Raw genomic sequence first — 14,592 nt, 5'->3', positions numbered from 1 at the left:
CCAAGGGATAAAGCTTTATCCCTTGGCGCCTTGCTGGAGGCGCCCTCCAAACCCTTGGGAGGCACCTTCAAGCTTCGGATGAGATTTCCTAGGGGCTATAAAAGGACCCCTGGGCATAGGAAAATCAACAACAACTTTGGTATTTAGTTTCCTAGTCTTTTCTGAGCTATTAACGAGTGTAAAAGGCTTCTCCACCTTCAGTGAAGGAGATTCTTAGTGAGCATTTATTTGTCTTGGATTAACAACCATCTAGGTTGTAACCAAGTAAACTCTGGTGCCTTTTACTATTTTTCTTTAAGTTGTTGTTTCTATTATAATTGCATTACTAATCCGAGTCGAAAGATCGAGAAGGTGTTTTATTTTTTGTGTTTCAGGCAACTCGACCCTCTCCTACCGGCCTACCCGGTCCAACACTAAGAAGTCAAAGAAAGTCACCAAGAAGGTCACAAGGGAAGCAATCCCTAGAATTGATCTAGAGGAAGTGACCAAGGCTTCTAAGAAGCCTAGAAAGGTTATTAGGAAGGTAACTAAGGAAGTTATCCCTAGTGAGTACCTAGTGTTGGAGCAATCTCAATGGTCTGTGCGACCATGTGTTTTGGTGTTTGAGCAAAGGGTTTAAGTTAGGATTACCCTCGTTATTTGATATGTGTATGTGAGTATACAGGTTTGTAGGATACACATACAACTCATCTTGATGGCTTCGGGTCCGGTGAAGGATGGAGCATCCAAGGGACTGTCGGAAAGGAAGCAAGGACAAGGGCTGAGGGAAGCAACTTCGAGGCATACGCGAAGGATGACATTGGGGATGAGCCGCAGGCTTGGATGCATCCGAGGGACGAGAGCCAAAGGAAGTAAGCTTGAAGGCAAGAGGTCAAGGCTGCAAAGAAGAGTCAAGTGAATCGTGAAGGTACGAGTGCATGAGATATTGTACTAAGGGAAAAAATCCGGAGAGGGGGCACTGTAGCAGTCAACAACACTGTAGCAGTTACTGTAGCAGTCGACTAGTGTACTGTAGTAGTCGACTGGTGTACTGTAGCAGTCAATTGGTGCACTATAGCAGTTGACTGGTAGAGAGTTGTTGGGCTAGCACTAGTTGACTGGTGCAAGAACCAGTCGACTGGTGCAAGAACCAGTCGACTGGTAATGGTAAAACAGTAGGGCATTTTTCTTCCAAGCTCTATAAGAAGGAGCTTGGGATGACCGGCCAAGTTGACGAAATTAGAGGTGGTCAAGCCTAATTAGTAGTCACCAAACTTCTCAAGTGCTTGTGTAAACCAAGAGGTCTTGGTGAGTGTTGTGGTGAGGTTTCTCCACCCACAAGGAGCGACTTGAGATAGCCGGAGTTTCCGATGACTAATCCACCGATGGATTGAGGGATCGTCCACCTTACGGACAGTCGTGGAATAGGAGCAAGTTATCTTCGAACCATGTTACATTAACGTGTTAGCGGTTTGTATTTCCTTTCTTAGTCTTAGTCTTTAGCTTTCGTATTTGTATTGTTTATATTATTCTGTTGCGCAACTAACGAATACCTAGGAAGCAATCGAGTTGGGGGCACCAACTATTCAACCCCCCTTCTAGCTGGCTGCAAGATCCTCAGCAATTGGTATCAGAGCAAGGACGCTCTCCTTCGGACTAACCGTCGAGGAAGCAAGGATGCCCGACTTGATTGATCCATCAAAGTATGAAGGAGAAAGCTTATGGGACATCACCTTTTGGATGGTGAAGATGAAGAACTTCTTCGAGATGGATTAGGTCACAATGATGGTGGTGGAAGAGCCATTTGAAGTCCCGAAGGACAAGAAAGGGAAGAAGCTCCGGCTACGACATTGGACGGAGGAGCAAACCATACAATTGGAGGCAAATTCAAAGGTAATATCAATTTTAATTGATATGTTGCCTAATGATGTTGTTAGTCATGTAGGTAAATATGAGAATGCCTATGAATTGTAGAGTAAAGTGAAGAAGGTTCTAGGAGAAGAACTATTGCCTACACAAGAAGAAAGAAAATCCGAAGAAAAGGATGAAGTGGCTCAAGTTGAGGAGGAGCCAACGGTAGTTGATTCATGCTCAACTTCTGAGAAGGAGAAGGATGAAGAAAGACCATCCATAAGTGTGGATGAGGAAGATGAGGCATCATCTACTTCCTCAAGGATTGAAGAAGAATCCAAGACAAGTGAAGAGGATGAAGAAGAGGTCTTGGAAGTGGTCAACCTAGCAAACACCTCTACCAAAGTGAAGTCAAAGGACTACATAATATGCTTCGGGTGCAATGAGAAGGGACACTACAAGAGTAGGTGTCCATTGGGTAAGAAGAAGGTATTTCCTAAACTCAGTTCAATTCCTTTAGAATCTAATTTGAGTTGTAGGAAGAAGAAGGAGAAGAAGCACATTAGATGCTTCACGTGTGGTGAAATGGAATACTACCACACAAAATGCCCAAGGAAGTTAGAGCTCAAGAAGTTAGCACATTTAAAGAAATGGGAGAAGAAGAAAAGCTCAAGTCGAGGGGGAGCTTCAAGGGTAAGGGAGGTATATCCTAACTTTAAGGTTAATTCAAATTTAAACTCCTCCATGCATGCTAGAAATAATTGTCATTATTTACCCATGCAAAATTTGGATTTAGATATCATGATAGGAATAGGATAAATGTTAGAGATAACCCTAGGAGACCTATGCATGATAAATCTAGAAATGGTAGACCTAAGGAGAATCTAGGCAAAAATCCAAAAAAGAGAAGACATGCCTAGAAAAATGGGTAGGTCTAGGAATATCCAATGTGGACATGTTGACTCTAGGTTTAGGAACCTAGAAAGGGAGAATTAAGCTTTAAAGGCAAAGCTTGATCATTTGGAGAAAATCCTAGATAGATTCAATGTTAGATCTAAGGGTTTAGGTATGGTGTTAGGTAGTCTAAAATCCAACAATGATAGATTGGGTTTAGGATACCGATCTAATGTCTCCAAGACTAAGGAAAAGTCTTATGCTAGGGTTGCATATGACTATAGTAGGAAGAAGACAATAAATGGCAAAGGAAAGCCATTTAAAGGTAAGGAGAAGTTAACCAAGGACAATGTGTATAAGGTTAAAAAGGTTAAGTTTATAGGGCGAGTGTTACCGGAGGTGCACCAATGTGTCCTAGCAATTGTGAATGAGTCACCTAGGAAGGTGGCTAAGGTTAAGAGCTCTAGGGGGAGCTCAAAAAGTTAATTTGAGACCCATAGAAAATGGATCTCAAGTGGATTTAACTTGGGAGTCTAGAGGAGCCATGGAGTATGTCAAATGGTTTGGAGACGGACTTGAATCTCAAACCAAGGGATTTGGCACACATAGGATGTGTTTCATGCAAGAAATATGACATTGGGGTCATATTACATGTCAATTGATTTTGGATGTATAGATGTCATATAAACTAATGCTAGGGATGCATTGTGGGTTTGTATGAGAAAATACATCAAGAGGAAGTCAAAACTAGGACTTTAGGTCAAGGTTCAATTGAATCATTTAGTTAGTTTTAGATTTTATATCAATCTTAGGATTGGTGATAGATACATTTTGTAATGTATTTTTTCCAAGTAGATACTGGTAAAACAGATCTCTCCACAAAATTTGGAAATTTTTGGAGGTCTATGGAATTTCTAGTGTATTTCTGAAGTTGATCAGAAAAGATTGATTTTTACAGAAATAAGGTACCAGTCGACTGGTGCAGATACCAATCGACTAGTAACAATGTTTTCGAGCACAAAATATCACTGTAAGCTCATTTTAATGAGGGCAGTCTACTGGTACCGATACCAATTGACTGGTAATAGTATTTTTTGACCACAGAATGCTTCTGTAAGGTTGTGTCGAAGGGATCAGTCGACTGGTACTTGGGGGCAGTCGATTGATACCAGCCTGAAAGTGTTTTTCAGCGCTATTCTTGACCATGTCAACTCATTTAGATGTATGAGATCCATGGGGGATAAATACACGAGTTTAGGGTCAGTTTGATGATTAAGTCTTTGATAATTGGGATATTGTTGGAAGCTTTTTAATGCTAGGCAAAGGTGGAGAAGTAAGGTTTAGTTGGGAAAACCTTAATTGTCTTTGCGTAGGGGGAGCCTTGTGATAGGTTCTTAAATATCCCTGTGGTAAAATTCCTAGCTTAATGGGGAGCTTAGGTGTAGGGGGAGCCTTGGGATAGGTTCCAATGCATGTTGTATTTTTTTCGGCGGTGTAAGTCCAAGTGTGTAGCCTTGGTAATGTAAGTCCATTCGGTGATGTAAGTCTAAATGTGTAGCCTTGGCAACGTAAGTTCATTCGGTGGTGTAAGTCTAAGTGTGTAGCCTTGACAACATAAGTTCATTTGTTATTAGCATTGTTATTTGCTATTTGTTTTTCCTAACTTAAACATATTGCCAAACATCAAAAAGGGGGAGATTATTAAAGTAATCCCAATGGTCCATGTTGTTGGTTTCTACTCGAAAAACCTAGAGGTTCCACTGTACAAAAATTTTGTACAAAGGTCTGAACCTTTTCCTAGCTACCATGTGTTCTTTTAAATTAAATTTTGGATCGCCTGCGGAACTTAACACGTTTGATCCAAAACTTAATCTATTCGTTCTTTTAGATTTTGACTTGGGTCTCCTGCGGAACTTAACACGTTTGACCCAAATCACCTTAAGTTATTAATTCCATTAAATATTAATTTCCATAATTAGTTCCCAGTACTGACGTGGCGAGGCACATGGCCTTCTTGGATATGGGAGCAACCACCACCGACTAGACAAAACCTTTTATGGAAAGCTAATATTTAATTTCCTAAAATAACTTTAGGTTAACCGAAAAGAACAATCAAATCACAAGGGAAAAAAAACAAAAGAACACAACATCGAAAAACATATTCGAAATACTAGAATCGCATGCCTCTTGTATTTGGTATTATTTCCAAAAATAACTAGTATGATGCGGAAAGAAAAATTACTAATTATACCTTTTAGAAAGACCTCTTGATCTTCTACTGTATTCCTCTTCTAACCTCGGACGTTGTGTGGGCAACGATCTTCCGAGATAAGAAACCACCAAAGCACCTTCTTTTCCTTTCTTCAAATTTCGGCCAAGCACAAAGCTTCCAAAAGATGAAGATCTTTTCCTCCAACCAAGCTCCAAGGGATGTAAGCTTTCTCTCCTTCTTCCTCAAGCTAGATCTGGCCACCAATTAAAACTCCATGAGCATGAAGAGGTTCGGCCACAAAGAGAAGAAGAAAGGGCCGGCCACACCACCAAGGAAAAGAGGGAGAAAAATAGAATAGAGTCCTTCGCCTTGAAGCCTCCTCTACCCCCTCTTTTATAATCCTTGATCTTGGAAAATAAGGAAATTTTAATAAAAACTTCCTTAATTCTTTTGACATTGAAAAGGAAAATTTATTTAATTAAAAATAAAATTCTTTCTCAATTTTATTTGGTCAGCCATATAAAAGCTACAAACAAGGAGAGTTTTAATTAATTAAAACTTCCTAATTTGTCTCCAGAAATTTTTATAAAAAATTTCTCCAATAATTTTTATCCCTTTATGATTGGTTTATAAAAAGGAAATTTAATAAATTAAAATCTTTCTTTTAAACATGTGGATAAAAAGAAAGTTATCTCTAAAAATTAAAATCTCTTTTAATCTACAAATAAGGAAAGATATCAAATCTTTTCTTAATCTTTTGTAGAAACTTATAAAAGAGAATATTTAATTTTAAACTCTCTTTTAAATCATGAACATGGTTAAAAAGGAAAGTTTTCTTAAAATTTAAAATCCTCCTTTAATCAACAAATAAGGAAAGATTTCAAATTTTAAACTCTCTTTTAAACATGTAGATGATTTACAAATAAGGAAAGTTTTTACCAAAAATTAAAACAATCCTTTTAAACTACAAATAAGGAAAGAGATTAATCTCTTCTCTTAATCTTTTGTAGAAAGATATAAAAGGAAATTTTTAATTTTTAAACTCTCTTTAAAATCATGATATCCACATAAGAAATAATTTTAATAAAATCCTTTTAATATTCTAGTGGCGGCCACCTAAGCTTGGGACCCAAGCTTTGGCGGCCACCTACATGACTCATCCACTTGATCTTGGCGGCCCTAGCTTGGGTTCCAAGCTAGCTTGGCCGGCCCCATTGGATGGGTAAGAAGGTGGGTATGCGGTGGGTATAAATCTCTATATACTAGAGGCTACGATAGGGACCGAGAGGAGGAATTGGTTTTGGTCTCCCGATGAAATTAAGCATCCCGTGTTCGCCCCGAACACACAACTTAATTTCATCAATAATAATTCATTCCACTAAAGAACTATTATTGAACTACCGCACCAATCCCAAATTACATTTTGGGCTCCTTCTTATTATGAGTGTGTTAGTCTCCCTGTGTTTAAGATAACAAATATCCACTAATTAAGTAAGTTACTGACAACTCACTTAATTAATATCTAGCTCCAAGAGTAGTACCACTCAACTTCATCGTCATGTCGGACTAAGTCCACCTGCAGGGTTTAACATGACAATCCTTATGAGCTCCTCTTGGGGACATTCTCAACCTAGATTACTAGGACACAGTTTCCTTCTATAATCAACAACACACACTATAAGTGATATCATTTCCCAACTTATCGGGCTTATTGATTCATCGAACGAAATCTCACCCATTGATAAATTAAAGAAATAAATATCAAATATATGTGCTTGTTATTATATTAGGATTAAGAGTACACACTTCCATAATAACTGAGGTCTTTGTCCCTTTATAAAGTCAGTATAAAAGAAACGACCTCTAATGGTCCTACTCAATACACTCTTAGTGTACTAGTGTAATTATATAGTTAAGATAAAATAACACCTAATTACACTACGACCTTCCAATGGTTTGTTCCTTTCCATCATGGTCGTGAGCTACTGTTTATAATTTATAAGGTACTGATAACATGATCTTCTGTGTGTGACACCACACACCATGTTATCTATAATATAAATTAATTGAACAACTACATTTATCACAAATGTAGACATTTGACCAATGTGATTCTTATTTCTAGATAAATGTTTATACCAAAAGCTAGGCTTTTAGTATACACTCTAACAATCTCGCACTTATACTAAAAGACTAAGCTGCCATATCTGCTGCCATACAACTGATTCCCATGCCTTTCAAAAAGCTCTTGCCTTAAGGACCTTAGGTTATCATCTGATGCAATATAGGCGGCAACAACTTCTCCCCGTTATACAATTTCTCGTATTGGGTAGTACTTGCGCTCTATTGTGTTTACTTGCCTTATAGACTCATGGTTTCTTCGAGTTTGTTACTGCACCATTATTATTACAATAAATTGTAATAATCTTTGGACAAACTAGAAATCATATCTAAGTCTATCTTGAGGTAATTAAGTCATTCAACTTTTATGGCTACCTCAGAGGCTTGCCATATACTCAGCTTCTATGGTGGAGTCCAGAAAAACACCTATTCTTATCACTCTTCCATAGTTATGACTTTTCCTTCTAAAGTAAACACAAAACCCCGAGGTCGACTTATTATTGTCCCTATCCGTTTGGAAGTCAAAATCCGTGTAACCCACAGGGACCAAATTAACTGCCTTGTAAGCTAGCATATAATCTCTAGCGCCTCTAAGGTACTTTAATATATGCTTTACTGCAGTCCAATGTCCTTGTCTATGGTTACTTTGATATCTGCTAAATATGCCCTTGGCAAAACGGATTTCTGATCTCGTGCATAGCATACATTAGGTTGTCTAACTGCCGAAGCATAAAGAACTGCCTACATGTCCTCAATCTCCTTTGATGTTATCGGAGACATCTCTTTAGATAAAGACACTCCATGCTTAAAAGGTAAGAAGCCTTTCGAGGAGTTTTGCATGCTTAAAACGAGCAAGTATTTTCCGATGTATCAAGCTTGGGATAAGTAAAATATATTTTTTCTTTCGATCCCTTATTACTTTGATCTCAAAAATATATACATTCTCCCAAGTCCTTTATATCGAATTATTTGGACAACCATACCCTTACTTCTGACAACATTTTGATATTGTTTCCAACTACCAAAAATGTTATCTACGTATAGTACAAGAAATACCACCACGTTTCCATCACACCTTTTGTATACACAAGACTTATCCATTTACTCAATAAATCCATAGGTCTGGATTACTTTGATAAACCGGATATTCCAAGACCTTGAAGCTTTGCCTCAGTCCATAGACTGATTGAGCTTGCACACAAGATGCTCTTAGCCCTTTGCAATAAACCCTTCTGGTTGCTTTATATGGATGCTTTCATCAAGACTTCCATTAAGGAATGCTGTCTTGACATCCACTTGCCAAATAGATAAAAGAATCCGGATAGACTTAAGCATGGCTACCAGTGAAAAAGTTTCCTTTTTCATCAAGCCTTGCTTTGAAAGTTACTACCTTCCTTTCTATCCCTCTTTTACTATTATAGACCTTTTTACACCCAAAGGTTTTTACACCATTTGGTGGTTCTACAAGCTTCCAGATTTTATTAGAATACATATATTCTAATTCTGTTATTCATTACTCTTTGCCAAGATGTTGCATCTTTATCTTGGAGTGTTTCGTCATATGTCCGGAGATCAGGTTCATGTCCTCCAGGGATCGAGTCCAAAAACTCTCCCAAAACATGAATCTTTTTAGGTTGCCTAACAACCCTCCCACTACAACAAGCCACTTTCTGCAATTGTGTATCATTTGTGATACGTGTTGTAGTTTCCTTGTGGTATCTCATCTTGTACAGTTAGTACTAGATTAGACATGCCTTTTATTATTTCCTTAAGAACAAATTTTCTTATGGGCACATGGTTTATTACATAGTCCTTTTCTAAAAATCGGTCATTGATGCTAACAATGACCATCTGATTTTTAAGACTATAAACCTACTTTCATTTCACTAGGATAACCCACAAACAAGTGAATTCCTGTCCAACTTATCATTGTCTCTCTTCTGCATATGTGCTGGACTACCCGAATCCGAATATGCTTCGAAATAGGCTTACGCCTATTCAGCAATTCTATATGAGTAGAGAATTCTGACTTTAGAAGGTATTATATTCACTCCCGTTTCCAGAGTATATCCTTAAAATGATTTTGATAATATTCTTAATAACTCATCAATCTACTTATTTCCATAAGAGTCCTATACCTTTCTTTTCCTACACCATTCTGTTGGGGTGTACCAGATGCAGTTAGTTGGGATTGAATCCCTACTTCTGATAAATGACTCCTAAATTCTCCCAAGAGGTACTTGCCACTACGATCTTACCGTAGTGTCTTGATACTTTTACTTTATCGTTTCTCCACATCAGCCTCGTACTCTTTGAACTAATCAAAGCACTTAGACTTGCGGCACATCAAGTAAATATATCCGTATCTCAAATAGTTGTCTATAAAATAGATGAAATATTTGAAACAACCTCTTGCCTGGATGCTCATAGGATGACACAAATCAGAATGAACCAATTCCAATATATCTTTGACTCCATACCCCTTAGACTTAAAAGCTTCTTGGTTATTTTTCCTTCCAAGTAAGACTCGTAGGTTGGAAAGATTTCCACTACTAATGAACCCAAAAGTTCATCAGCTACCAATGAATCCTACTCAAGTTAATATAACCTAGCCTTAGAAGCCAAAGATATAATTGGTTCATTTTCGAAGGTTACTTTCTCTTAAAGTTAGAAGATGTGTTACTAATTTCCATTTGTTGCATCGTGAGAGTTATTGGATTTATAAATTGCCAACCAACGTACCAGAACAGATAACTTTCCTCTTTTTCTTAATAACAACTTTGTTATTTAAAAGAGGCAGAATATCAAGTTCTTTGAATAGTTTAGAAACTGAAAACTAGTTCTTTCTAAACTTGGTGCGTAAAGATAATTACTCAAAAATCCATGTTTTATTCTTATCAAAAGATAAACATCTCCCACTGCAACAGCTACCATTTTTTCAGTAGTGCCCATGTAGACGGTGTTTTAATTTTCATTTAGTTGTCGGGTTTCCTGGAACCCTGCAATGAATTACGGACATGATTAATGACATCTGTATCTACACTCTAGGTTCTGGTAGATAACACCACTAAACATGTTTCAACTAATGAATTAAATACACCTATATTGTTCTTAGTTCTAAGAAGACAGTCTACCTTAATGTCCAAGTCCTATTTCCAATCATTACAATTGGGATTACTAAGTCTTTCTTATAGTATGACTACTAGGGGATTAACAAACATTTTAAATCCTAAGAATCACAAAAATACTTGGTCAAGATCAACTCCTTAAAAATCCCCATGAATTTTGTATGCCACGATAGTGTGGACGTATACCAAATCGAAGAGGAGATTTTATTCATTAATTTTATTATCTCGTCAACTTTACTTTATGAGGAATAAAATTAATAGTTGATCTGTCTTTGATCAAATATTTGGTCAAAAACTTTTGAATTTTAAAAAAATATTGATTCCTCAAACAATATTATTTAAATTCACCAACACCTCAAACACCATGAATTTTGCATGCCACGTTAGTGTGGACGTATACAAATTCAACATTCGTAAAAGGAGGGTTTTAACCCATTAATTTTATTATCTTGTCAACCTAACTTTTTGACAAATAAAATTAATAGTTGGTATCATTTGGTCACACAAATAATAGCAGTGACTCCGATAGGGAGGATACTATTAGATGTGTCTAAGTGTATACCATTACTTGACACTAAGTCCATTAATAAGATTATGCCCCTTCCGTTGGGGAAGATCACACGCTCTTAATTAACTTCCTATAGTCATCCAAAAATGGAAGTCTGTTCTAGTGATCCACAAACAAGCTCATCTGTTATGGAGGAAGGCACTCAGAGCCAACGCGCAAGCTTGTTTGCATCACTTACAAACCAGTAATGGAGACCATGGGATTTACTTAAAAATCCCTCTCCCACTTAGTTATTTATAAACGAGGAATTTTAACTATGCTAGCCTACTAAATATGTAAACTAACATGCACACACAGCACAATATAAAAGCAATAAATAGAAAAAATCTAATTTTCAACTATTATGGCTTTTATCTCTTATTGTCCTCCGTGTGTTGTCATCCCAAGCTGCTGCCATATTTGGCCATTGCCACCGGGTCTAACTGTCGCATCCATCTTGCTCCTAGTTCCGCTGCGCCTCTGGTCCTTAGAATGTTCCACGCTTTGCAAGATTCGATCCGCGACATAAATAGAATTTTACATTTTGATCCTATATTCCTCGAAGGAATGTACATGTAAACTAGATCGAACATAAAATAAAATTTACATCCATCGATCCTATATTCCATAAAAGGAATGTACATGTAACTAGATCAAAAATAAAATCCTAATAAAACTAAATACAGCCCCTACTGTATTTTATAATACAATCATGCACACACAATGAAATGCCCTTGACATGTCCAAGGGTCCAATCACACACATAATAACTATAAGCCATAATAGTTGGATTATGCATCCACAAAGTTAGCACATCCTACTATTAACCTGCCTAAATTATGTACGACATGTGCATAATTAAACTAATACCAAATACACAGAGGCAAAACCCTAGCTCTGATACCAATTGTTGGTTGCTACTCGGAAAACCTAGAGGTTCCACTGTACAAAAATTTTGTACAAAGGTCTGAACCTTTTCCTAGCTACCATGTGTTCGCTTAAATTAAATTTTGGATCGCCAACGGAACTTAACACGTTTGATCCAAAACTTAATCTATTCGTTCTTTTAGGTTTTGACTTGGGTCTCCTGCAGAACTTAACACGTTCGACCCAAATTACCTTAAGTTATTAATTCCATTAAATATTAATTTCCATAATTGGTTCCCAGTACTGACGTGGCGAGGCACATGGCCTTCTTGGATATGGGAGCAACCACCACCGACTAGACAAAACCTTTTATGGAAAGCTAATATTTAATTTCCTAAAATAACTTTAGGTTAACCGAAAAGAACAATCAAATCACAAGGGAAAAAAAACAAAAGAACACAACATCGAAAAACATATTCGAAATACTAGAATCGCATGCCTCTTGTATTTGGTATTATTTCCAAAAATAACTAGTATGATGCGGAAAGAAAAATTACTAGTTATACCTTTTAGAAAGACCTCTTGATCTTCTACTGTATTCCTCTTCTAACCTCGGACGTTGTGTGGGCAACGATCTTCCGAGATAAGAAACCACCAAAGCACTTTCTTTTCCTTTCTTCAAATTTCGGCCAAGCACAAAGCTTCCAAAAGATGAAGATCTTTTCCTCCAACCAAGCTCCAAGGGATGTAAGCTTTCTCTCCTTCTTCCTCAAGCTAGATCGGGCCACCAATTAAAACTCCATGAGCATGAAGAGGTTCGGCCACAAAGAGAAGAAGAAAGGGCCGGCCACACCACCAAGGAAAAGAGGGAGAAAAATAGAATAGAGTCCTTCGCCTTGAAGCCTCCTCTACCCCCTCTTTTATAATCCTTGATCTTGGAAAATAAGGAAATTTTAATAAAAACTTCCTTAATTCTTTTGACATTGAAAAGGAAAATTTATTTAATTAAAAATAAAATTCTTTCTCAATTTTATTTGGTCAGCCATATAAAAGCTACAAACAAGGAGAGTTTTAATTAATTAAAACTTCCTAATTTGTCTCCAGAAATTTTTATAAAAAATTTCTCCAATAATTTTTATCCCTTTATGATTGGTTTATAAAAGGAAATTTAATAAATTAAAATCTTTCTTTTAAACATGTGGATAAAAAGAAAGTCATCTCTAAAAATTAAAATCTCTTTTAATCTACAAATAAGGAAAGATATCAAATCTTTTCTTAATCTTTTGTAGAAACTTATAAAAGAGAATATTTAATTTTAAACTCTCTTTTAAATCATGAACATGGTTAAAAAGGAAAGTTTTCTTAAAATTTAAAATCCTCCTTTAATCAACAAATAAGGAAAGATTTCAAATTTTAAACTCTCTTTTAAACATGTAGATGATTTACAAATAAGGAAAGTTTTTACCAAAAATTAAAACAATCCTTTTAAACTACAAATAAGGAAAGAGATTAATCTCTTCTCTTAATCTTTTGTAGAAAGTTATAAAAGGAAATTTTTAATTTTTAAACTCTCTTTTAAAATCATGATATCCACATAAGAAATAATTTTAATAAAATCCTTTTTAATATTCTAGTGGCCGACCACCTAAGCTTGGGACCCAAGCTTTGGCCGGCCACCTACATGACTCATTCACTTGATCTTGGCCGGCCCTAGCTTGGGTTCCAAGCTAGCTTGGTCGGTCCCATTGGATGGGTAAGAAGGTGGGTATGCGGTGGGTATAAATATCTATATACTAGAGGCTACGATAGGGACCGAGAGGAGGAATTGGTTTTGGTCTCCCGATGAAATTAAGCATCCCGTGTTCGCCCTGAACACACAACTTAATTTCATCAATAATAATTCATTCCACTAAAGAACTATTATTGAACTACCGCACCAATTCCAAATTACATTTTGGGCTCCTTCTTATTATGAGTGTGTTAGTCTCCCTGTGTTTAAGATAACAAATATCCACTAATTAAGTAAGTTACTGATAACTCACTTAATTAATATCTAGCTCCAAGAGTAGTACCACTCAACTTCATCGTCATGTCGGACTAAGTCCACCTGCAGGGTTTAACATGATAATCCTTATGAGCTCCTCTTGGGGACATTCTCAACCTAGATTACTAGGACACAGTTTCCTTCTATAATCAACAACACACACTATAAGTGATAACATTTCCCAACTTATCGGGCTTATTGATTCATCGAACTAAATCTCACCCATTGATAAATTAAAGAAATAAATATCAAATATATGTGCTTGTTATTATATTAGGATTAAGAGCACACACTTCCATAATAACTGAGGTCTTTGTCCCTTTATAAAGTCAGTATAAAAGAAACGACCTCTAATGGTCCTACTCAATACACTCTTAGTGTACTAGTGTAATTATATAGTTAAGATAAACTAACACCTAATTACACTACGACCTTCCAATGGTTTGTTCCTTTCCATCATGGTCGTGAGCTACTGTTTATAATTTATAAGGTACTGATAACATGATCTTCTGTGTGTGACACCACACACCATGTTATCTACAATATAAATTAATTGAACAACTACATTTATCACAAATGTAGACATTTGACCAATGTGATTCTTATTTCTAGATAAATGTTTATACCAAAAGCTAGGCTTTTAGAATACACTCTAACACATGTGACCATGTGTTTTGGTGTTTGAGCAAAGAGTTTAAGTTAGTATTACCTTCATTATTTGATATGTGTATGTGAGTGTGCAGGTTTACAGGATACACATATGACTTATCTTTATGGCTTCGGGTCCAATGAATGATGGAGCACCCGAGGGATGGTGGACGAGGCATCAAGGAGAAAGGCCGAGGGAAGCGACTTCGAGGCATATGGGAAGGATGGTATTGGGGACGAGCTGCGGGCTTGGATGCATCCGAGGGACGAGAGGCAAAAGAAGTAGGCTTGAAGGCAAGAG

This window comes from Zingiber officinale, chromosome 5A (assembly GCF_018446385.1).
Source record: "Zingiber officinale cultivar Zhangliang chromosome 5A, Zo_v1.1, whole genome shotgun sequence".
Taxonomy (NCBI): Eukaryota; Viridiplantae; Streptophyta; class Magnoliopsida; order Zingiberales; family Zingiberaceae; genus Zingiber; species Zingiber officinale.
This window is presented reverse-complemented; position numbering follows the sequence as displayed.